Source organism: Dama dama, chromosome 12, assembly GCF_033118175.1.
Source record: "Dama dama isolate Ldn47 chromosome 12, ASM3311817v1, whole genome shotgun sequence".
In the NCBI taxonomy this organism is placed as follows: Eukaryota; Metazoa; Chordata; class Mammalia; order Artiodactyla; family Cervidae; genus Dama; species Dama dama.
In genome coordinates this window covers 78,119,913-78,144,842 of record NC_083692.1, presented here as the reverse complement: position 1 = coordinate 78,144,842, position 24,930 = coordinate 78,119,913, and the positions used below count along the sequence as shown (strand labels likewise).

Below are 24,930 nucleotides of genomic sequence, written 5' to 3'. Positions count from 1 at the left end.
TATTATAAACAGTGCTGCGATGAACATTGGGGTGCACGTGTCTCTTTCAGATCTGGTTTCCTCAGTGTGTATGCCCAGAAGTGGGATTGCTGGGTCATATGGCAGTTCTATTTCCAGTTTTTTAAGAAATCTCCACACTGTTCTCCATAGTGGCTGTACTAGTTTGCATTCCCACCAACAGTGTAAGAGGGTTCCCTTTTCTCCACACCCTCTCCAGCATTTATTGCTTGTAGACTTTTGGATAGCAGCCATCCTGACTGGCGTGTAATGGTACCTCATTGTGGTTTTGATTTGCATTTCTCTAATAATGAGTGATGTTGAGCATCTTTTCATGTGTTTGTTAGCCATCTGTATGTCTTCTTTGGAGAAATGTCTGTTTAGTTCTTTGGCCCATTTTTTGATTGGGTCATTTATTTTTCTGGAATTGAGCTGCAGGAGTTACTTGTATATTTTTGAGATTAATCCTTTGTCTGTTGCTTCATTTGCTATTATTTTCTCCCAATCTGAGGGCTGTCTTTTCACTTTACTTATAGTTTCCTTTGTAGTGCAAAAGCTTTTAAGTTTCATTAGGTCCCATTTGTTTATTTTTGCTTTTATTTCCAATATTCTGGGAGGTGGGTCATAGAGGATCTTGCTGTGATTTATGTCAGAGAGTGTTTTGCCTATGTTCTCCTCTAGGAGTTTTATAGTTTCTGGTCTTACATTTAGATCTTTAATCCATTTTGAGATTATTTTTGTGTATGGTGTTAGAAAGTGTTCTAGTTTCATTCTTTTACAAGTGGTTGACCAGTTTTCCCAGCACCACTTGTTAAAGAGGTTGTCTTTTTTCCATTGTATATCCTTGCCTCCTTTGTCAAAGATAAGGTGTCCATAGGTTTGTGGATTTATCTCTGGGCTTTCTATTCTATTCCATTGATCTATATTTCTGTCTTTGTGCCAGTACCATACTGTCTTGATGACTGTGGCTTTGTAGTAGAGTCTGAAGTCAGGCAGGTTGATCCCTCCAGTTCCATTCTTCTTTCTCAAGATTACTTTGGCTATTCGAGGTTTTTTGTATTTCCATACAAATTGTGAAATTCTTTGGTCTAGTTCTGTGAAAAATACCGTTGGTAGATTGATAGGGATTGCATTGAATCTATAGACTGATTTGGGTAGAATAGCCATTTTGACAATATTGATTCTTCCAATCCACGAACACGGTATGTTTCTCCATCTACTTGTGTCCTCTTTGATTTCTTTCATCAGTGTTTTATAGTTTTCTAAGTATAGGTCTTTTGTTTCTTTAGGTAGATATACTCCCAAGTATTTTATTCTTTTTGTTGCAATCGTGAATGGTATTGTTTCCTTAATTTCTCTTTCTGTTTTCTCATTGTTAGTATATAGGTATGCAAGGGATTTCTGTGTGTTAATTTTATATCCTGCAACTTTACTATATTCATTGATTAGCTCTAGTAATTTTCTGGTAGAGTCTTTAGGGTTTTCTATGTAGAGGATCATGTCATCTGCAAACAGTGAGAGTTTCACTTCTTCTTTTCCTATCTGGATTCCTTTTACTTCTTTTTCTGCTCTGATTGATGTGGCCAAAACTTCCAACACTATGTTGAATAGTAGTGGTGAGAGTGGGCACCCTTGTCTTGTTCCTGATTTCAGGGGGAATGCTTTCAATTTTTCACCATTGAGGGTGATGCTTGCTGTGGGTTTGTCATATATAGCTTTTATTATGTTGAGGTATGTTCCTTCTATTCCTGCTTTTTGGAGAGTTTTAATCATAAATGAGTGTTGAATTTTGTCAAAGGCTTTCTCTGCATCTATTGAGATAATCATATGGTTTTTATCTTTCAATTTGTTAATGTGGTGTATTACATTCATTGATTTCTGGATATTAAAGAATCCTTGCATTCCTGGGATAAAGCCCACTTGGTCATGGTGTATGATTTTTTTAATATGTTGTTGGATTCTGTTTGCTAGAATTTTGTTAAGGATTTTTGCATCTATGTTCATCAGTGATATTGGCCTGTAGTTTTCTTTTTTTGTGGCATCTTTGTCTGGTTTTGGTATTAAGGTGATGGTGACCTCATAGAATGAGTTTGGAAGCTTACCTTCATCTGCAATTTTCTGGAAGAGTTTGAGTAAGATAGGTGTTAGCTCTTCTCTAAATTTTTGGTAGAATTCAGCTGTGAAGCCATCTGGTCCTGGGCTTTTGTTTGCTGGAAGATTTTTGATGACAGTTTCGATTTCCTTGCTTGTGATGGGTCTGTTAAGATCTTCTATTTCTTCCTGGTTCAGTTTTGGAAAGTTATACTTTTCTAAGAATTTGTCCATTTCATCCAAGTTGTCCATTTTATTGGCATAGAGCTGCTGGTAGTAGTCTCTTATGATCCTTTGTATTTCAGTGTTGTCTGTTATGATCTCTCCATTTTCATTTCTAATTTTGTTAATTTGGCTCTCCTCTCTTTGTTTCTTAATGAGTCTTGCTAATGGTTTGTCAATTTTGTTTATTTTTTCAAAAAACCAGCTTTTAGCTTTGTTGATTTTTGCTATGGTCTCTTTAGTTTCTTTTGCTTTTATTTCTGCCCTGATTTTTAAGATTTCTTTCCTTCTGCTAACCCTGAGGTTCTTCATTTCTTCCTTCTCTAATTGCTTTAGGTGTAGAGTTAGGTTATTTATTTGGCTTTTTTCTTGTTTCTTGATGTAAGCCTGTAATGCTATGAACCTTCCCCTTAGCACTGCTTTTACAGTGTCCCACAGGTTTTGGGTTGTTGTGTTTTCATTTTCATCATTTCTATACATATTTTGATTTCTTTTTTGATTTCTTCTATGATTTGTTGGTTATTCAGAAGCGTGTTATTTAGCCTCCATATGTTTGAATTTTTAACAATTTTTTTCCTGTAATTGAGATCTAATCTTACTGCACTGTGGTCAGAAAAGATGACTGGAATGATTTCAATTTTTTTGCATTTTCCAAGACCAGATTTATGGCCCAGGATGTGATCTATTCTGGAGAAGGTTCCGTGTTCACTTGAGAAAAAGGTGAAGTTGATTGTTTTGGGGTGAAATGTCCTATAGATATCAATTAGGTCTGGCTGGTCCATTGTGTCATTTAAGGTTTGTGTTTCCTTGTTAATTTTCTGTTTAGTTGATCTATCCATAGTTGTGAGTGGGGTATTAAAGTCTCCCACTATTATTGTGTTACTATTAATTTCCTCTTTCATACTCGTTAGCATTTGCCGTACATATTGCGGTGCTCCTATGTTGGGTGCATATATATTTATAATTGTTATATCTTCTTCTTGGATTGATCCTTTGATCATTATGTAGTGTCCTTCTTTGTCTCTTTTCACATCCTTTATTTGAAAGTCTATTTTATCTGATATGAGTATTGTGACTCCTGCTTTCTTTTGGTCTCTGTTTGCATGAAATATTTTTTTCCAGCCCTTCACTTTTAGTCTGTATGTGTCTCTTGTTTGAGGTGGGTCTCTTGTAGACAGCATATATAGGGGTCTTGTTTTTGTATCCATTCAGCCAATCTTTGTCTTTTGGTTGGGGCATTCAACCCATTTACATTTAGGGTGATTATTGTTAGGTGTGGTCCCGTTGCCATTTACTTTGTTGTTTTGGGTTCACGTTTATACAACCTTTCTGCATTTCCTGTCTAGAGAAGATCCTTTAGCATTTGTTGAAGAGCTGGTTTGGTGATGCTGAATTCTCTCAGCTTTTGCTTATCTGTAAAGCTTTTGAATTCTCCTTCATATCTGAATGAGATCCTTGCTGGATACAGTAATCTAGGTTGTAGGTTATTCTCTTTCATTACTTTCAGTACGTCCTGCCATTCCCTTCTGGCCTGGAGGGTTTCTATTGATAGATCAGCTGTTATCCTTATGGGAATCCCTTTGTGTGTTATTTGTTTTTTCTCCCTTGCTGCTTTTAATATTTGTTCTTTGTGTTTGATCTTTGTTAATTTGATTAATATATGTCTTGGGGTGTTTCGCCTTGCATTTATCCTGTTTGGGACTCTCTGGGTTTCTTGGACTTGGGTGGCTATTTCCTTCCCCATTTTAGGGAAGTTTTCAGCTATTATCTCCTCGAGTATTTTCTCATGGCCTTTCTTTTTGTCTTCTTCTTCAGGGACTCCTATGATTCGAATGTTGGGGCGTTTCACATTGTCCCAGAGGTCCCTGAGGTTGTCCTCATTTCTTTTGATCCTTTTTTCTTTTTTCCTCTCTGCTTCATTTATTTCCACCATTTTATCTTCTACCTCACTTATCCTATCTTCTGCCTCCGTTATTCTACTCTTGGTTCCCTCCAAAGTGTTTTTGATCTTATTCATTGCATTATTCATTTTTAATTGACTCTTTTTTATTTCTTCTAGGTCTTTATTAAACATTTCTTGTATCCTTTCAATCTTTGTTTCCAGGCTATTTATCTGTAACTCCATTTTGTTTTCAAGATTTTGGATCATTTTTATTATCATTATTCTAAATTCTTTTTCAGGTAGATTCCCTATCTCCTCCTCTTTTGTTTGACTTGGTGGGCATTTTTCATGTTCCTTTACTTGTTGGGTATTTCTTTGCCTTTTCATCTTGTTTAGATTGCTCTGTCTGGAGTGGGCTTTTTGTATTCTGGAGGTCTGTGGTTCCTTTTTATTGTGGAGGATTTACCCAGTGGGTGCGGTTAGACGATTGGCTTGTCAAGGTTTCCTGGTTAGGGAAGCTTGCATCAGTGTTCTGGTGCGTGGAACTTGATTTCTTCTCTTTGGAGAGCAATGGAGTGCCCAGTAATGAGTTTTGAGATGGGTCTATGTGTTAGGTGTGACCTTGGGCAGCCTGTATGTTGACGTTCAGGGCTATGTTCCTGCGTTGCTGAAGAATTTGCATGGTATGTCTTGCTCTAAAACTTATTGGCTCTTGGGTGGTGGTTGGTTTCAGTGTAGGTATGGAGGCTTTTGGACGGTCACTTATTACTTAAAGTTCCATGTAGTCAGGAGTTTTCTGGTGTCCTCAGGTTTTGGGCTTAAGTCTCCTGCCTCTGGATTTCAGTTTTATTCTTCCTGTAGTCTCAGGATTTCTCCAACTATACAGCACTGATAATAAAACTTCTAGGTTAATGGCGAAAAGATTCTCCCCCGTTAGGGACACCCAGAGAGTTTCACAGAGTTACATGAAGAAGAGGAGAGGGAGAAGGGAGATAGAGATGAGCAGGAGGAGAAAAAGAGGGACTCAAGAGGAGAGAGACAGATCTACGCAGCTGTCTGTTCCCAGAGTGTTCTCCGTAGCCCAGTCACCTACAAAGATTCACAGAATTGGATTGGGAAGAAAAGGGGAAAGGAGAAAATAGAGGTGTTCTGAGGTAGAAAACAGAGAGTCAAGATTGGGAGAGAATAATCTTCAGTTTAAAAATAGGGCTTCTCTTCTTTTTTTTTTTTTTGTAAGGTTATAGTGTATTGAAAATGAAAATTAAGGAGTAGTAGAGGAGTACTAGAGGACTTTAAAAGAAATAAGAGAAAAAGAAAAATAGAAAATAGAAGAGAAAAAGGAAACAGAAAAAATGAAGAAAAAAAAAAGAAAGAGAAAAAAAACTTTTTTTTTCCCCTAAGTAAAAAAATCGTAAAAATCGATGAAAATGAAAGTTAAGGAGTAATGAGGGAGTAATAGGAAATTTTAAAGGAAAATAAAAGAGAAAAAATAAAAAAGAAAAAAGAAAAAAAGAAAAAAAAAGTAAAAATATATCTAGGAGTTTCTCTGGAGCTGTTGTGGTCAGTGTGGGTTCAGCTCAGTTTCATATAGCTCCTCGTTCCAGCTTACACTTCTCAATATCTACAGGCCCCTTCCGGTGTAGTCGGTGTTTTCTACAGGGATTTTAATCTGTTGCACCAGTCCCTTCTGAAGTGGTTCCCTTTGTTTATTTGGCTTCTGTTTGCCGGTCTCTTCAGAGCCTCATTTCCGCCCTGACACAGGCGGGTGGAGGTGGACTCTTATTCAGGTAGCTAGTTCCGTCGCTCTGCCGGGAGGGGCTGGCGCTGTGGGGACGGGCGGGCCCTGCGGGGACTGGCGGGTGCTGAGGGGACAGGCGGGCGCTGCCGGGAGGGGCTAACGCTGCTTTCTCCGTCTGCGCTGCTCAGGCTCCCGGCTGTTCTATATGGAGCACGCCCCCGCGCTGTGCGAGGTCAGCCCTCCGGTGTTCCACAAAAGCGCGGAACGAAAAGCTGCACCTGCTCTCTGTGCCTTCCCCGTCAGAGCGGTCCAGGCAGCCAGGGGCTTGATGGGCGCACTCTACCCAGGTGTGGCGCGCCCACTCCCTTCCACGGACCGTTTCAGTTTCCGCTGGCGCCAGCCGGGTGCGTGCGCCTTCTGCCCTCCACGTCCCCAGCCCCAGTCCCTGCCCACGCCGGTCGGGTGTCTGCACCCTGTGTCTCGCCGCGACCGTCCCCTCCCCCCTGCCTCCTGCCTCCGGCGGGGCTGGGCTGGTCCGCAGCCTGCGAGCTCTTCTCTGGACTTTCTCGGTCCCTTTGTTCTGCGAGCGGCCGGCAGTGTGTTCGGGCCGGTTAATTTCCTCTCTCTCTCTTTTGGTCTCCCACAGTTCAAGTTGGCAACTCACAGAAGCTCCCTCCAATTGTCCTCAGGGCACTCAGGCCCCGACCCTACCCCAAGCAATGACGCCTGAGACTCCCTTCCTGGGACGGATCTCCGTCCTTAGCTCTTTTGTCTCACTTTTTATCTTTTATATTTTGTCCTACCTCCTTTCGAAGACAATGGGCTGCTTTTCTGGGCGCCTGATGACCTCAGCTAGCGATCAGAAGTTGTTTTGCGAAGTTTGCTCTGCGTTCAGTTATTCTTTTGATGAATTTGTAGGCGAGAAAGTGGTCTCCCCATCCTACTCCTCTGCCATCTTGGCTCCTCCCCCCAAAACAACATTTCTAAGGGCACTTAACTCTAGAAATGAAAGTTGGTTTCACATTTAAAAATCAATTTAAATAAATAAAGAATATTTATCAAAAACACTATAATTAATAGTCACAGTGAAATATTGAATGCTTTACCTCTGAGTTTGGGAATAAGAAGAATTCTATTCAACATTTTATAGGTGATCTTAGCCAGTTAAGTAGGACTTGCTATATCATTTGTGGGGTGCAGTTAAAATGAAAATGCAGAATGCCAAGTGGGCTAGGGAGTCATCTCGTAGGACCACTGCCCAGACCCCAGACCTACTGAGGAGCTTTCCATCGGTGAGAACACACAGAGGTGCTGGGCGAGTGGTCCCTGGAGAGGACAGGGAAGCTCTACAGTTCCTCTCACAGACCTGACCCTACACGTCTCTTCCATCAGGATATTCATCTGTACCCTTTATCATAGACTTTTATAATAAACAGGTAAAAGTAAGTGAAATATTTCTCCTAGTTCTGTGAGTCACTCTAGAGAATTAATTGAGCCCAGGATTTTGTTTTGTTTTATCTTGTTTTGGGAATCTTCTATCTACAGTCTTTTGTTCAGAAGCACAGTTGATCACTTGGGCTTGTGACTGGCATGCCTTTTTCAGGTAGAAAATGTCAGAACTGACTAGAATGATAGGATACTCAGGTGGGATTGCAGAGAATTGCTTACTATGGGAAAAAACACATTTGTTGACCAGAAATGTTTTGTGCGAGTAGTAAAGGAGACTCATAGGAAAGAAGGACATAATAGGGCAGAACTGGGTTTTTCCCTATACAAGAAGGAAAAAAAATCTTTTTTTTTCCCCTCACACACAGATTTTTACACAATAGCCCAAAACTGTAATCAATCCAAACAACCCAAATATCTACTTCTGGGAGGATGGATAATTAAATTGTTAGATATTCATATAGAGGAACTCTACACATCAATGAAAAAAAGAACAAACAAGACATATACAAAGTGACACCAGTCAATTGCAAAGATATTATTCTGAGTGAAGAAAGCCAGAGATAATATACACTATGCATGTAGATATTAACAAGTGTAAAATTTCATTGAGTTCTAAGCTTCCATTTTGTACACTTTATTATATGTGTTGTACCTCAGTTACAGAGAGAGAGAGAGAAGAGAAAGCCAAGAAGCATTTTGAATATGGAGATAAATGTCAGTGTCATCACCTGAGAATAAAAAGTGGTTCCTCTGGGGAGGCAAAAATAGACGATGTGGAAGAGTGAGAAGAAAAAGAGAGTGCTATTTGATTTTGTAAATAAATGAGAGTATTATTTTGATTTAAAAAAATTTATTTTTAAAAAGGATGAAAAAGTGAGAATCTCAGATGAGATGAGGTTGAGAAATAATCATTGACTTTATCACCACCAAAGCCACTGGTTTAAGTGAGAGCTTCTCATGGAGTAATGCTCACAGAAGTCAGGTTCAAGGAGGGGACAGTAAGTCTAGACAGTCAACTAATTTGATTATTAAGGAGGATTGAAATGTAGTAATAGGGCTGGTGGAGATATGACCTTTGGGAGTATATTAAAATGGGAAAGATTCTCTTACAGATGTGTGGCCAGATTATTATAAGAGAATGCCAAAAAATTTATTTTAGGGAAGAAGGTACATTCCTGTGGCTTCTTTTCAAGGGGCCCAAGACTGGAAACCAAGACTCCATACCACCACTATCCCTTTCGAATCTACACGGGCGAAGCTCTGGGCTGTTTAAAAGAGCAGCCTGATCCATGGACACACGGTGGGGACTGTCTAGGATCCTGGGCAGAATGCCCAGTAATCTCTGCTGTCTGGCTGCGTCACAAGAGTTCCTTCTCCATAAGACCACTTGGGAAGAGGCTCTGGGTTCTCAGGAGGCAGGAAAACAGCAAAGACGCCCTTATTCTAGAGCCGCATCCTCAGGGTTTGGGTACGGTCTGCAGGTGCCTGCGGAGCACTGTGTCTGCTCAGCGCAGAGGTAAGTGGCTGAGTCTTCGGGTTTGGGGGCTTCGATGTGCAGAGAACTTCCCTTCTTTAACAAGGTGGCTCTCAGTCTTTCTGCTTTTCATCCCCAGCTGAGTAAAGAAGGAAGAGTAGTTCAGGGCCCTTCCCTGGGTCTTGTCTATACCACTGTAGCCCTCTGAAACTGCTGACAGTGTGGCTGCAGTTGAGGCTGAGACTGCCCCCCTTCTGGGTTCTCAGGGTCTGAGGACTCTGCTCCACTTGGTCTTCTCCACACAGCCCTGTTCAGGAGAACAAAGTCAGAAACAGCGCAAAGCTTTCAGTTCAGCAGTGCTTAAAATTCCAACACAAAGCCTAGCAGTGTCTAGACTTCTCTCTCTCCTCCCCGTCTTTGGAAAAATGTGCCCATAAGTTCTCACCTCTAAACCGGCAACTTACATCCAAGCTGAAGCCACAAGACCATGAATGCACATTCCAGCATGTTCTCCATCCTGCCACCTCACTCTTGATGCAATTTTAATGATTCCAAATCTTCTCCCTTGAGGGGCTGCTCCTGTGTCTTAGTTCTTCTCTAATACACAAGAGAGCCTTTCTGCTGGGCTTAGCCAGTCGCCAGCAAATCCTCAAGTAGCTTCATGCTTTTGACTTTTAAGACACTGGGAAAATGAAAGGAATGGAATCACTGCCCCCTGGTGGTCACAAACACAAACATCTCACTGGACAACTATGCCACCTACAAAGACAAATATTGAGGGAAAGACATCCTTTATGTTGGTGGGCACAGTACACAGGAGGTCTAAAGCAGTAATCAGAAAAGCCTTCTCTGCCTGCGATTTTAATCATGTCTTTGTTCCTTGGATGTATTTTAAAGCTAGACTGCTACCAAGGGTTATGGGAGTTGAGCCCAAGCATCAGTGTAATGGGGCTTCTTAGGTGGCACTACTGGTAAAGAACCATCTGCCAGTGCAAGAGATGTAAGAGACGTGGGTTCAATCCCTGGGTGGGGAAGACCCCCTGGAGGAGGACATGGCCATTCACTCCAGTATTCTTGCCTGGAGAATCCCCTGGACAGAGGAGCTTGGCAGGCTACAGTCCATGGGGTCGCACAGAGTCGGATGCGAATGAAGGGGCTTAGTAGCTGTGGTATTGGTGTAATGAACTGTGTTTCCCTCTACGTTACACAAGAGTCTCAGCAGGGGAGACCTTAAAAAGACCAGAGTGCTGAAAGAAGCAGAGGGATAGAATAGTTGTGCATCTGTCTGGAAACCTCTTTGACAGAAAATTGGGAATATAAGTTAAGAAATCCATTTCTTCAAATAATTTTATGCCTGGCTTCAGGGACCAAGCATAACTAAAACTCAGGGTCAAGAACTTGATAGCTCTTCAGAGGACAGAACAGGTGATCATGGCAGAGGGAAAGGAGAGCTCTCCAATGAAGACATCAGACAGGTCAGAAAGTCACAGGGCAGAGTGGGTAGCAGAAGATAAATATAGCAAAACTAGCCTTGCTTAATTTGCTCGCTTCTATGACACCCCATTGGATTTTGTCACTGAACGTGTGTCTATGTTGTGGAGTTGACCACCATTTATAGGAGCTCTCTTAAGACTTGTCTGAACAGCACACTCTGCCCCAACCCCATTAGCTTCAATGCGGAAAAAGAGCATCAGCTCTCAGCTGCACTGTTTTGATGTCACTTTATCCTTCACCCACTCAGTGACAAGAAAGAATAAACAACACAGAAGTTCTTACACTAACAGTGTTTGGAGTTTGTTGTTCTTGGACTTTTTATTTGAAAATTTGGTAATTTCTCAGTGATTTAAAAGTCATTGAACTAACATATCAATTTTAGCATCCTTTGATATAATTCATTTTACCCACACTTAGCAAGCTCTCTTACAATCATATTTAGAAGGCAGTTTGTCTTTGTTTCTGAATGTGTATCTCAGAAAGAAGATGAGAAAGATAACTGCAAGACAAATGCAGGAGCTCTTTGTAGAACAGACACTAAATGAATCCGGGAGCTGGATGAGTGATGTGTAATGAAGCTCAAGAGACGATTTATAGTTGCGAACTTTATGAAAATTGCATGTCATTTTAAAAATACTTTTAATTTTAAATCACTATAGAGTCATGGAAGTTTCCAAAAATGTATAAGGAGGCTCTGTGTACTCTTTACCTGGTCTCCTCCATGGTATCTAAATCAGGAAATTAACATTAGTAAAATCCACGGGTTTCAGTTTTTAGATTTCCTCAGTTTTGCATGGAGGTGTGTGTGTGTGTGTGTGTGTGTGTGTGTGTGTGTAGCTCTATTCAGTTTTACACATGTACAGATTCATGTATTCATGTATATCACATCACCACAATCAAGATGCACAACTGCTTCATCATAGCAAGTTTTCCCTAGGCCATACACACCTTTGTAGCCACACTGACCCCCTTCCCTAATCATTAACCCCAGACAATCACTCATCTGTTCTTCATCCATACAATTTTGTTGTTTAGTAATGTCATAGAGGGGCTTCCCTGGTGGCTCAATGGTAAAAGAATCTGCCTGCGGGAAATGCAGGTTTAATCCTTGGGTCAGGAAGAGCCTCTGGTGAAGGAAATGGCTACCCACTCCAGTATTCTTGTCTGGGAAATCTCATGGAAAGAGGAGCCTGGTGGGAGTCCATGGGATTGCAGAGTCAGGCCTGACTTATCGACTAAACAACAATGATGTCCTAGAAATGGAATTATATAGAAGTAGCCAATGAGATTTTTTTCAGTTAGCATAAGTAGTAAAATCATGAGATATATCCAAGTTACTGTATGTATCCAACTTGTTGGTCTTTTTTATTTCTGAATAGTATTCCATGATGTAGATGTTTCACAGTTTGCTTGACCAGTAACCCACTGAGGGACACAGTTGTTTCCATATTTCGGCTGCTGTGAATAAAGCTTTTATGAATATTCAGGTACAAGTTTTTATGTGGATAAAATCTTTTATTTATTTAGAATAAGTGTCCAAATGTGTGATTGCATGTTTAGAGTTATGAGAAACTGCCAAGCTATTTTCCAGAATGCCCGTATCTTTTTAGATCTTATCAGTAATTTGTGAGTGATTGAGTTTTTCCCACATTTGCCAGAATTTAGTGTTATCACTATTTTTTATTTTAGCCCCACTGAGATTTGTGTAGTGATATTTCATTGTGGCTTTAATTTGCATTTCTCTGATGGCTGATATTGTTGAACATCTTTTCAGGTGCTGATTTGCAATCTGTATATCCCCTCTTTGGTGAAACACCTGTTCGAATCTGTTGCCTATTTTCTTCCCTCATAGCTCAGTTGGTAAAGAATCCACCTGCAATGCAGGAGACCTAGGTTTCATCCCTGGGTTGGGAAGATCCACTGGAGAAGGGAAAGGCTACCCATTCCAGTATTCTGGCCTGGAGAATTCCATGGACTGTATAGTCCAAGGGGTTGCAAAGAGTCGGACATGACTGAGCACCTTTCACTTTCACCTCCAGTTCTGTAACTTATCATTTCATATTTTAGCAGGGTCTTTTACAGAGGAAAGGTTTTTAATTTTGATTCAGTTTGGTGTGTGCATGTGTGTGTGAGTGTACCATGCTTTCAGTGTCAAATCTAAGATTTACTTAGCTGCAAGCCTGAAGTTTTTCTCTTATGTTTTTTTAGAGTTGCATAGTTTTATATTTTACATTTAAGTCCATGATCCATTTTGAGCTAACTTTTATAAAGTATATATATTTTTAATATTTTTGAAAGGGCTGTGTCATCATCTTTGTTTCAGGCTTTACCTATTTGCTGTTATCAAGTAACTAGTTCAAAGCAACATAACCAAAGTGTGGATTGAAGACCTCTCATAGGGGAGTGAAAAAAAATTTGTTCTTTGAGCCTGTGACTTTCCCTTTTTATACTTAGTGTGATTTCTCTACCTAAAGAGTAAAGTTAAAATTGTAGTAAAAAGCCAAGCCCTTCTCAATTCATCGCCTCTGAAATCCTCTATCATGTATTACAGGGCAATGCTTTCTAGTATAGATTTAGAAAATGGTTACAGCTGTCTTATGATTGAAGATAACTGTAATCTCTTCTAACATTCACATTTCTTTAAACTTAAAAGTTCTCTGAGAAAAATGCCTATCAGTCTTTAAGTCATCAAACTGAGCTAAACGTCAGAATCTCCTTCCTTGTCTGTAACTTCTTTCCTATAATTGAGCATGTGCTTCTCGAAGAAGAGAATATTCTTTACACATTGTCCCAAGAATGAAAACCCCCTCTTTCTGTTATTACTTTTTGCTAAAATTACAGGCTTCCATTGACCTTTTTTCACAGTCAGCATTCCAAGGTCAAACAGCTAATTTCTCCAAGGATGTAGTCATTCTTTCTACTGTCCCAGCGGCAGACTCTTTTAAATACCAATTTTTTAAAACACAAATATTACAATTGAGGATAACACTTCCTAAAAATTTTCTTAAGGGTTGTGAATCCAGGAGCTTAAAATTGTTCTTGATCAAAATAAGTCAGGCCTTGAAAACAGGAACTAGAAAAACAGAGAAGGTACTTTTCTTGTCTTAGGCTAGGACTCCCAATGGTAGGAGTATTTATCCCTAAACTAGGTCTTTAGATTTGAAAGAAAAAATATACAAAGAAGCAGCACAAGTCATGGAAATGATAAAGATAAATAGAAACAGATAGTTTGACACCATCAGTTGTACTCATGGGCAATATCTAGAGTATGGAGACTACCTGTTATACAAAGGTCATTTCCTTTGAAATTAGGATGGAAAGGAAAAGTATTGGGACTCAAAGAGAACGAAGGTAACTATGACTTTCTTTCAGTCTGGACCACTGCTCCCTCCTTGCCCACTACCATCCTTAGCTTAATAGGATCCGTATCTTTAGCCACAGCAAGTAAATATTTGAGGCCAAAATTCAAAGATTAAAAAGTCTAGAAATGAAAGCAAGAAAGAGATAATACAGGGGTACGTTAACATTGGCTGAAACCTAGAAGAATCACTGATAAGAGGGACTTCCAAGTTTACAAGAGAACAAGCCAATATACCTCACTATAGACTCACTCAGGGGATTAAGATGGCTCTGTCTATGCCAACAGGAGGGAGACCATTTAATTTAATTGCAAGCCTGAAAATAGTACCATATGAAGAAAATCTGTTCAAACAGAAAGGGAACTTATGACACATATAAACAGAAGTATTCTTATGGTGATGAGAAACAAACTACAAGAAAAAATAGATCCACAATTACCTAACAGCATCCAAAGGGTAGAAGCTCTATATCTGTTGATTTTATGAATTAATTCTTCTTCAGTCAACCAATATTTAATATGTAACCACTATGTGCTATGTACTGTGTAATGTACAATACATTCACATTTCCTGACCCTACGGAGCTCACAGTTATAGTCATAACAGAGACATTACTTTGCCAACAAAGGTCCATATAGTCAAAGCTATGATTTTTCCAGTAGTCATGTATGGATGTGAGAGTTGGGCCATAAAGAAGGCTGAGTGCTGAAGGACTGATGCTTTTGAAGTGTGGTGTTGGAGAAGACTCTTGAGAGTCCCTTGGACTGCAATGAGATCAAACCAGTCAATCCTGAAGGAAATCAGTCCTGGATATTCATTGGAAGGATTGATGCTGAAGCTGAAGCTCCAATCCTTTGGCTACCTGATGCAAAGAACCTACTCATTGGAAAAGACCCTGATGCTGGGAAAGATTGAATTAGGAGAAGGGGATGACAGAGGATGATAGTTGGATGGCATCACTGACTCAAGGGACATGAGTTTGAGTAATCTCTGGGAGATGGCGAAAGACAGGGAAGCCTGGTGTTCTGCAGTCCATTGGGTCACAAAGAGTCGGACATGACTGAGCTACTGAAAAATACAGTACATAATTATAGATAGATAGATGTAGATACATAAAAGTATATTAATTGCAATATCCCTTTTGACTTGGACTTTGAAGACAGCCTGCAGTACATGAGAACTCATGGAGAGAGACCACAATACATGCTTGAAGACACTTGCAAAACATATATAAAGCCCACTTTTTAACTTTTCTTAGCCTGTTCTGCACAATGATATATGAGAAAACTGATAATTTACTAAAGTGTTAGAATAAATAGGGACTTCACAGGTGGTGCAGTGGCTAAGATGCTGAACTCTCAAAGCTAGGGACCTGGGTTTGACCCCAGACAGAGAATTAGATCCCATGTGCTGCAACTAAGAGCTGGCACAGCCAAATAAATTTTAAAAAATATTAAAAACAAAATAGAAAAAAGTGAAGCTGTGGTGGTGCATGTTTTTTTCAACCTTTCTAAAGTTAGAGGAGATTCAAAGGGTTGACTGAGAGAGTTTGAAATATTCCCCTGGAGTCTGGAGGATTTTGAGGCTCACATTAGGTTGCAATGACAACTTCTCTCACTTTACTGTGGTAAAGAATCTGACTGCCGATGCAGGAGACTCGAGTTCAATCCCTGGGTCGGAACGATTCCCTGGAGAAGGAAATGGCAACCCACTCCAGTATTCTTGCCTGGGAAATCCCATGGACAGAGGAGCCTGGCGGGCTACAGTCCATGGGATTGCAAAGAGTCAATTCTAGAATACATTTTTCTTCTTTCACATGTTTTATTTATTCCTTGAAACTGCTTACATCTATTTTCTTCATTAAAAGTTGGTCTCTAGGTGACTTTACTTCCTTCTTTCCAATATGTTTTACAAATTCAACTCTTTTAACTAATTACTTGATGACCTGGCTATGTAAGTCTATTGTCTCTCTCATCTCTCTCCTTCACACACTTGCGTGCCATGCACACACACACTTATACTTTCTTTTCTGGAAAGTTGCTCTTTACTGGGATCATTGTTATTTGTACAATAGGGATAGAACATCCTTACACAAGGAAGAGTAGTGTCTTCCTTTTTGGAATTCCAGATGAAAGCAAACCCACTAGGTTAATTCCCACCTAGAGTCACCAAGAATAGTGCAGAGACTTAACTCTTTTAGATGTTATATGACAGCTACTCTGCACATACGTGGGGCAGAATCATCCAAAATTGAAGCCATCTGGAGTTAATTGGGACTAAAGTATAAAGCAAAGCCTTCCTATGAAAGAATTTTGTGAAACAAGGAAAATATGACTGTTTAGTAATTGCAGAGTGAAAATGCTCTATACTCCAAGGTCACAGAAATGAGCAGGGAGCCACATCAGAAAGACTTAATGGTAAACTCCTATTAAACTCCTAGGAGTCATCAAGAAAAACACCAAATACCTTTGTGTTTATTCCAGTATTGTTTACTACAGTCAGTAAAACAATCTAAAAAGCTAGTAAAATGGAATTAGCCCAAAACTATGATAAAATCACACATTGGAATATCACCATTAGAATGTGTGATGTTGACCTGTAAATATTGTTGTGAAATAATTATTTCACAATATACTGTCAGGTAAAAACTCAGAATAGAAATATCCTATAAGGTATGAATCTCTAATAGAGTTTTTTTGACTAGTAAAATTGGTGAGTTATTTTGTTTTTAGCATTCCTTCTTTGCATATTCTATATTCTACCTTAAACATACATAACTCTGTAATCACATATAGAGAATGTGACCAGGTGATGAGGTTAGTTCTGAGCAAACTGCAGGGTTTCATTTCCCCTTGGGGTGAAGATTTGTGGTAACAGTTACTCTACGCACATCATTCCAAGTCATTCACGGCACAGGTGAGGCAGGGCACAGGGAGGGTCCAAGAAGTGTCCTTTCAGAGATATTTCAGATCCACAATGATGGCCAGACTTAGCAATGCATGAATATTTGTGCAATGAACCTACAACTCTAACAACTCAGATGCAGATTTAGTCAAATACTATTGAAATTTTTAAAGCCAAATTTCATGCTTCAATAAATCACCATTTAAGTTTTTTTTTAATTTGGCAAATGATCTTCTGCAAGACAAAGAATTGAAGATAAAGGTATTTTTGATGAATGACACTTTGAGATATGTTCTCTGAGCCAAAGAGATAGCATTTTCCTTACAGTGAGGTTTTCACTTCTAACCTCTCTACCTGTTTCTGTCCTTACTGAGAATCTCACGAAGGTGTTCATAGCTGGGGGACTCCACATGCTGACATCTGAGGTTTCTGTGGGGCTCCCTCAGGCACCGGCATCACTGTGATCTCTCAGAGCACAGAAATACACTGCTGAATCCTCGAGCTGTTAAGTCTGTGATGGTGAGGCTGGTGGAACTCGTTGCTTTCTTGAAGTTCAAAAAATACTGACCTTTTGTTGTATTCAGTTCATTGTAAGACTCCTGATGAATAAGGAAAATCATTTTCCCACTTGGTGGTTGCTTGTACCAGAATAAATAATAAGAATAACTAACAGCTTCATATGCACAGTTCAAGGTTGCATCCTCCTTCTCCAGCACAGGAATTTCTGGCTGGTTTTGTGTTACTTTCTGGGCCATGATGGATCCTAGAGAGAAGGAAAAAAAAAAAAAAAAAAAAAATATATATATATATATGGAGAGAGAGAGAGACAGAAAGGAAGAGGCTGATTCTCCCAGTGGAACTCGGAGGGCTTCAAGGAACAAACAGAGGATTAAGAGTTCTAATCCCTCTGCCAGTTAACCAACTCTCCTAAACCCCAACAGACAATAATCACCTGCCCTACCTCTACACATGGGAGCTGAGCAGGCTGAGTCTGCTGGCGGTCATCCTTATCAGCCTTACCAAGGCAGACAGAGGCTATGAGAGCTCTGAGCAGGCCAGGGAGCCCCATGTGGGAAGTTCTTCCTCTGAGTAGATGCCTGAGCCGTGCCTGAGGGCACACGCACAGTGACTGAACTGTGAGACGCTTCTGCAGCAGAACAGGAGATGTAACTGGCTGATACCAGTTTGCCTGCATCATGTCATGGCTTGTTGATGTGGTTGGTGATTGTAAGCTGCCTATTTAGACTGGAAAGTCACTTGGTCATAGCTGACTCTTTGTGACTCCATGGACTGTAGCCCACCAGGCTCCTCTGTCCATGGGATTCTCCAGGCAAGAATATTGGAGCAGGTTGCCATGCTGTAATTAAATTAACAACAATTACATCAGGGCTGCATGCATATTCAGTCAATGCATCTAGGATAGACATACGTTTTGTGACAAAAACAATTTATTATGATTATAGTGACCTCTGAGAACAAATAGGCATCCATTTTTGTATAGCTCTTTTTGGGGGAGGAGAGATCTGCAGCCCACATCTGCAGTGAAATAAGCTCGCAAGTTTTTCTTTCATACAGGAAGATAAAACTGTTTACTCTCAATCGTCGTAACTTTTCTTCCTACACTCCAAGGCATGGGTTTCTGTGGAAATTGACACTGGATAAAGTTCCTTGTCTGTTTAATGCAATCACAGCAAGCTTCCTGGTGGACAAAATTTGTCCAGCTGTATCTGTCTAACAGGAATCAATAATGTGTGCTAAAATAATCTTGCTTTTAAATATCCACCCTATAGCCAAAATGAGTACAAGCTCACCAGACCAAGCATCCTTATTTCCTTACATCAGAAATGCAGCCCTAGAGGCTGTGTGCCGCCGCTACTGACCTGTGCGCCGCCGCTACTGAAGCCGGTGCAGCGGGAGCCCGCGCTCCGCACCAAGAGGAGCCGCCGCGGTGAGAAGCCCGTGCACCGCAGTGACGAGCAACCTCCACCCGCTGCAACTGGAGAGAGCCCAAGGTCAGTAACAAAGACCCAGCCGGACCAAAAATAAAACAAACAAATAAGTAATAAAAGAAACATGGCCACTCAAAAGTCACAAACGCTTTTTCATCTCATGGCTGCAGCAGTTCCGGTTCAAAGGCTTTCACTGCAAGCAGCACCTCAATAGCATTACGTCTCAGCCACACGCAGACTGCTATGTGATTTGCCTGGTACTTCTGTGTTGGTTTATGATTATGATTCAGGTGGTGTGCTTTTAATCATCTATTCCTTTTCTCTAAATGAACTACTAATTTTGTGACATCTAATATCTATCTTACATTATGAGAAAAATAGATTTTTTTTGAAAGTCAGTCTAGAGAAGAGGAATCTTTCTGGCTGAACAGAGGTGCTTCTGGGGATTGGAGCTTGGGTCTTCTTTAAGACTGACATCCACCCTATTATCTTGTAGAGCAACTCCCAACCCCCTGAGTTTCTAGGATTTGACCTGAGCTTGATTGGTTTTCCTGAAAAACTCTAAATGTACACTAAACTCTGATCAAGGAGCGAATATACCTCTTCCTGACTTCAGCCTCCTTCTCCCCTTGGGTTTGCGCTCAGCTCCCCCTGCAGCCCTCCATCACTGTGTCACTCACAGCACAGTAGTACACAGCCGAGTCTGATGTTTGCACTGCCTGTTTCTGCAGGTGGAAGGAGCTGTCCCTCTTAACAAGAGTGGCCTGAAAGCCTTCATGCTCTACCTTCTTGTCTGCTCTTAAGCCCTTCAGGAGGAGTTGAGGAGCTTTGTTGAGATGCTGGACATACCAGAAAGGATAGGAAGTTGTATACGTGGTCTGGTAAGTGCAGTTCAGGGTCATGAGAGCCCCCTCTAAGACAGTCACTGGGCCTTCTGTCTGGTTCACTGAGTCACCACTGGTCCCTCCTACAAGAGAATCACTTCGTTATAGTAGAAATGTACAGGAGAAGAGTTTTCAGCCAGAGAAGACAAATAAAACGTATCTGTTATCATAGGAAAATGAGAAATCATTTTAGGATAAAATGCTACTTACCAAGTATTAAGAAGATGACCAGAACTGAGTGAGTGGCAGAAAACATTCTGGCGACAGTTCTTGTTCCCTAGAAACATCAAATCTAACAAAGTTAGTCTTCAGCTGGATGTTACAGAAGCTCCTCACTCAGAAAATGGGGACCCCTTTCTGCACAGCAGCAGTCTTCTGTTTTGCGGCTACAGAGGAGGCATGTCAAACCAGCTCCTGAATACAAAAAGGAATCACATTTGAAGGAAGCCCCACCCTCTGGTGGTGATCTTAAAGATTACAGTCATGTCTGACCTCAGTTCAGTTCGGTAGCTCAGTTGTGTCCAACTCTTTGCGACCCCATGGACAGCAGCAGGCCAGGCTTCGCTGTCCAACACCAGCTCCTGGAGCTTGCTCAGACCCATGTCCATTGAGTCGGTGTTGCCATCCAACCAACTTATCCTCTGTCACCTCCTTATCCTCTTGCCCTCAAACTTTCCCAGCATCAAGGTCTTCTCCAGTGAGTCGGTTCTTCACATCAGGTGGCCAAAATATTGGAACTTTAGCTTCAGCATCAATCCTTCCAATGAGTTCAGGGTCAATATCCTTTATGATTGACTGCTTTGATCACCTTGCAGTCCAAGAGACTCTCAAGAATCTTCTCCAAAACCACAGTTCAAAAGCATCAATTCTTCAGCGCTCAGCTTTCTCTATGGTCCAACGTTCACATTCATACATGATTACTGGGTAAACCATAGCTCTGACTATAGGGACCTTTGTCGGCAAAGTAATGTCTCTGCTTTTTAATACACTGTCTAGGTTTGTCATATCTTTTCTTCCAAGGATCAAGAGTCTTTTAATTTTATGAATGCAGTCACCATCTGCAGTGACTTTGGAGCCCAAGAAAGTAAAATCTGTCATTGTTTCCACTTTTTCCCCATCTATTGGCCATGAAGTGATGGAACCAGATGCCATAATCTCACATTTTTGAATGTGGAGTTTTACTCCAGTTTTTTCACTCTCCTCTTTCACCCTCATCAAGAGGCTCTTTAGCTTCTCTTTGCTTTCTGCCATTAGAGTGGTATCATCTCCATATCTGAGGTTGTTGATATTTCTCCTGGCAATCTTGATTCCAGCTTGTAAGTTATCCAGCCCTGCATTTCACCTAATGTACTCCACATGTAAGTTAAATAAGCAGGGTGACAATATATAGCCTTGACGTACTCTTTTTCCAAATTTGAACCAGTCCATTGTTCCATGTGCAGTACTAACTGTTGCTTCTTGTCCTGAATACAGGTTTCTTGGGTATTCCCATCTCTTTAGAAATTTCCACAGCTTGTTGTGATCCACACAGTCAAAGGATTTAGCATAGTCAATGAAGCAGAAGTAGACTTTTTTTAATTCCCTTGCTTTTTCCTGTGATCCAGTGGCTGTTGGTAATTTGATCGCTGGTTCCTCTGCCTTTTCTAAACTCAGCTTGTACATCTGAAGTTCTTGGTTCATGTACTGCTGAAGCATAGCTTGAAGGATTTTGAGCATAATCTTGCTAACATGTGAAATGAGTGCAGTTGCATGGTAATTTGAACATTCTTTGGCATTCATTTCCCTGAGATGAGGTTATTAGCAAAGAGAATATCCTGTACCCAGTTTGAATACAAACAATACACACAACACCTGCAACATTTACAGAGAGGGCTGCTTTGATCCACAGGGCCCTTGACAGAAGGAATATCTTTTCAGGAAGTTCTCCTCCTGGAACTTACTTAGGCAGCAGCATCGGTGGAGCAACCAGAAAGGGTGGGAAAGTTAAGGAAAGAGAGAATAAAGCTCCAGTCACTGAAGATGGAGTGTCTGCAGGTGAAACTCAGCAGGATACACAATCCTGGCCTGAATTTTAAAAACCAGAGACTAGCTTCCAGGTCGCACAGTCATCCATTAACAATGTGCCTTGGAACTTTCATTAACACATTGTGAAATATTTCAGCATATTTCTGAATTGTCATTGAAGAGTTAATATCACTTTAAGGGATTCTATGCCATCTGTGGGCATGTGGATGGGCTGAAAACAGGCATTTCTGGAGAAAAGCACTTAGGTTCCTTTATGAACTGTCCTGCCCCAGATTCCTCTCTGTAGGGCAACCCAAGAATTCCTAGGTCCAATTGGCTCTGACGAGCAGACCTGGAAGAACTTTGACAAGACCTCTAGCATAGCACACTGGAGAGAGAAGCAACACGCCCTTCCGTGTCTGCCCACAGCCGGAGCCCCATCTGCATCTGGGTTTGTGCTCAGTTCCCCCTGCAGCCCTCCATCACTGTGTCACTCACAGCACAGTAGTACACAGCCGAGTCTGATGTTTGCACTGCCTGTTTCTGCAGGTGGAAGGAGCTGTCCCTCTTAACAAGAGTGGCCTGAAAGCCTTCATGCTCTACCTTCTTGTCTGCTGTTAAGCCCTTCAGGAGGAGTTGGGGAGCTTTGTTGAGATGCTGGACATACCAGAAAAGATAGGGAGTTGAACCAGCAGTCTGGTAAGTGCAGTTCAGGGTCATGAGAGCCCCCTCTGAGACAGTCACTGGGCCTTCTGTCTGGTTCACTGAGTCACCACTGGTCCCTCCTACAAGAGAATCACTTTGTTATGATAGAAATGCACAGCAGAGGCGTTTTCAGTCAGAGAAGAAAAACAAAACTTACCTACAGTTATAGGAAAGTGAAAAATCATTAAGCTTTAGAATAAAATGTTACTTACTGAATATTAAGATGATCAGAAGAACTGAGTGAGTGACTGAATGCATGTATGCAAAAGAAAACGGTCCTTGTTCCCTGGAATACACCAGTCTAACGAATCTAGTCTCCATCTGGATGTTACAAAAGCTCCTCACTCAGAAACGGAGAGCCCCTTTCTGCACAGCAGCAATATTCTGTCTTGTGGCTGCAAAGTAGGCAAGTGAGACCAGCTCCTGAACACAACGAGGAACCACATCTGAAGGAAGCCCCGCCCTCTGGTGGTGGTCGTGAGAATTGCACCACAGTGGAGTCTGACCTCTTCCTCCTGATAACAGCTTTTGGGATTACATGCAGGAGAATGGGACAGGACCCTAGGAAGAGAGTCCTAAATATAACCGTGCTTAGGGAAATATTCTATTATTACTTCCATAATTTTCTGCATGGCACAGGTATCTCTAGCTTCACAAGAAACCCCAGTTACAGTTTCTAGATGGAATAGTCAGAGGTTTCTTCCTCGTGTGTGTCTCTGATTCCCATGGGTCAGAGAAGGATCCTGCTGTATGGAAAGTGCTTCCTCCTCTCCCCATGTCATTTCTCTGAAGTAGTTATATTCATGTTGACTCTGTCAACATGCCGTGGAGAAAATTTTATCTAAGGCAGGTGTCAAATAATGGGTAGTTAAATGATAAGGTTATTATCCTGATTTATCATGGAATGACAGATTTGTAAAACACAATAAAAATAAAATACGTGACTTCTTTTTCATTGATAACGGTAGAGTTGATCTTCCAACTAGAAAACTATTTTTGGACCTTGAACATCAGGTAGCACAGACAGAAGGAAAACAGGTGAGAGGAGCACTAACATTGCCCAGCTTACTTCATGGAGGCAGTTTCTAGGCACCAGTGCATGAGGTATTTACCAAAAATAGTGCAGCTGTCTCTCTGTGGGATTGAGACAGAATAGGAGAACGGAGATCCTGAAATACCTAAACCTTGTGGACCTCTGTACCAGAGGGGAGGAATGTTGACAAAAATGAAAGAAGAAGAGAAATAAGTGCAAGGCAGGGTTTGGGGGAGAGAGTGGTGGGGAGTTGGACCATCCTGGATGACAGCAACCTTACACCTTTAGCCTCATGAGGCACAGGTGACCTTACTTAGGTAATCTGGTTCTTGAAACATCTTTTTACCTCTTGTCACATTCTTGCTTTAATTCAGCTAAGTATTTTCTTTAGAATGTCAAGTTTAGATGCTGAACATATTAGCCAGACACTCTTCATTCCAGAGGCATGTGTGTGGTATTTATCTGTCTTCTGTTTATTTATTAGGGATTCAGGAATCTCAGTGGAAAGAACTGTTTGCTCAGTGTCTGTCAGCCTGTTTGTCTAGTTCCCTGTGAAATTATTTGTGCTAGTGAAGTGAACCCAGCAGAAGATTTAATGGGGTCATTTCATAGCTTGTTATTTCCTCTAGGATTGGGTTTACTTTATGCAAAGTCTAACTATAATATGGTAAGAAGTCAGAACATTGTTCTTTGGTGACATAAACCATTTTAAGGCTTGGGGACGTTGTGGCTGCAGACAGCTGTGAGGGTGCCTTACACGGGCTCTCAGTGTTGTCAATCCAGTAACAACGGCTGTGACTAAGTCAGCTGAACTCAAGAACAGTCTTCTTCAAATGTGCCTTTTTTCACTACTGAGATTTTCTCCCAAGTTAAAATGAACTTTGTTAGTTCTTACCAAAACTGGGATCATTTTTAATGCACATCTGATGCTGAGCTGTTCTTTTTGCTTGTTTTGTTCTTTTGTCTGTGCCAGGTCTTAGTTTAGGCTTGTGGGATCTAGTTCCCTGACCAGGGATCGAACCTGGGCCTCCTGCAATGTGAGTGCAGAGTCCCAGCCACTGAACCAACTCTCTCCCTAAAATTAGAATCTTGAGTTGAAGTTATCATGCTGGCAGGCCTCTCTGGCTCAGCAGATCACCTAGATTGTCTTAAACTCTTGTGCATTTTCAGGAATCCCTCCAGCATTCATTCTGGAAATTTGCAGGGTTGTCTACAATGTGGAAAACATTTCCTACCACAAATGGCGTTCAGTTGATTGAGGAGCAGGTGGGCAAAAAAAAAAAAAAAAAAAATCCTATGCCCTGTCTGTACTCCCACCAGCCTGGCCCCCAGTACGTGAAATGAGGGATCAGACTGAAAGCAGAGAACTGAAGCAGTTACTACCAGGGAAATAAAACCAGCTAGAATACTTTTATTTTCCCACCATTAAGATTTATTTTTGCTCTTTCATCTCCCTTTCCATTTCTAGGCCTGTTTATTAAGATGCTGAACCCCCAGGGCACAGGTGGCCAGCACCCAGTGTGCAGGACTCTAGGATGTTAGGGAGGAAGGCAGTGCTCACCTTCAGGTGGGTGTCCAGACCCACCCTAAGTGATGATGGTGACTACATCTGCCAAGACCATAAAACTACTGTAACTATTAAACTGCATTTAAGTAGTTGTGTCTGTAAATTGAGCTTCCCAGGTGCTAAGTGATAAAGAATCTGCCTGCCAGTTGAGGAGATGAGGGTTCGATTCCTGGGTGAG

General features: G+C 41.1%; 1 long non-coding RNA gene and 2 pseudogenes across 1 annotated transcript; all 3 read right to left on the bottom strand.

The window, feature by feature from the left end:
* Positions 1-8,480: 8,480 nt before the first annotated feature.
* Positions 8,481-9,443, bottom strand: LOC133067390 (T cell receptor alpha variable 20-like; annotated as a pseudogene).
* Positions 9,444-15,542: 6,099 nt separating this feature from the next.
* LOC133067389 (uncharacterized) lies at positions 15,543-19,525 on the bottom strand. The gene is made up of 3 exons (XR_009695236.1): positions 19,409-19,525; positions 18,491-18,606; positions 15,543-17,373 (listed from the first exon to the last, which is right to left on the bottom strand). It is a non-coding gene; the product is annotated as an uncharacterized LOC133067389 (long non-coding RNA).
* A 2,184-nt stretch (positions 19,526-21,709) lies between these two features.
* Positions 21,710-22,540, bottom strand: LOC133067037 (T cell receptor alpha variable 18-like; annotated as a pseudogene).
* Positions 22,541-24,930: the final 2,390 nt, after the last annotated feature.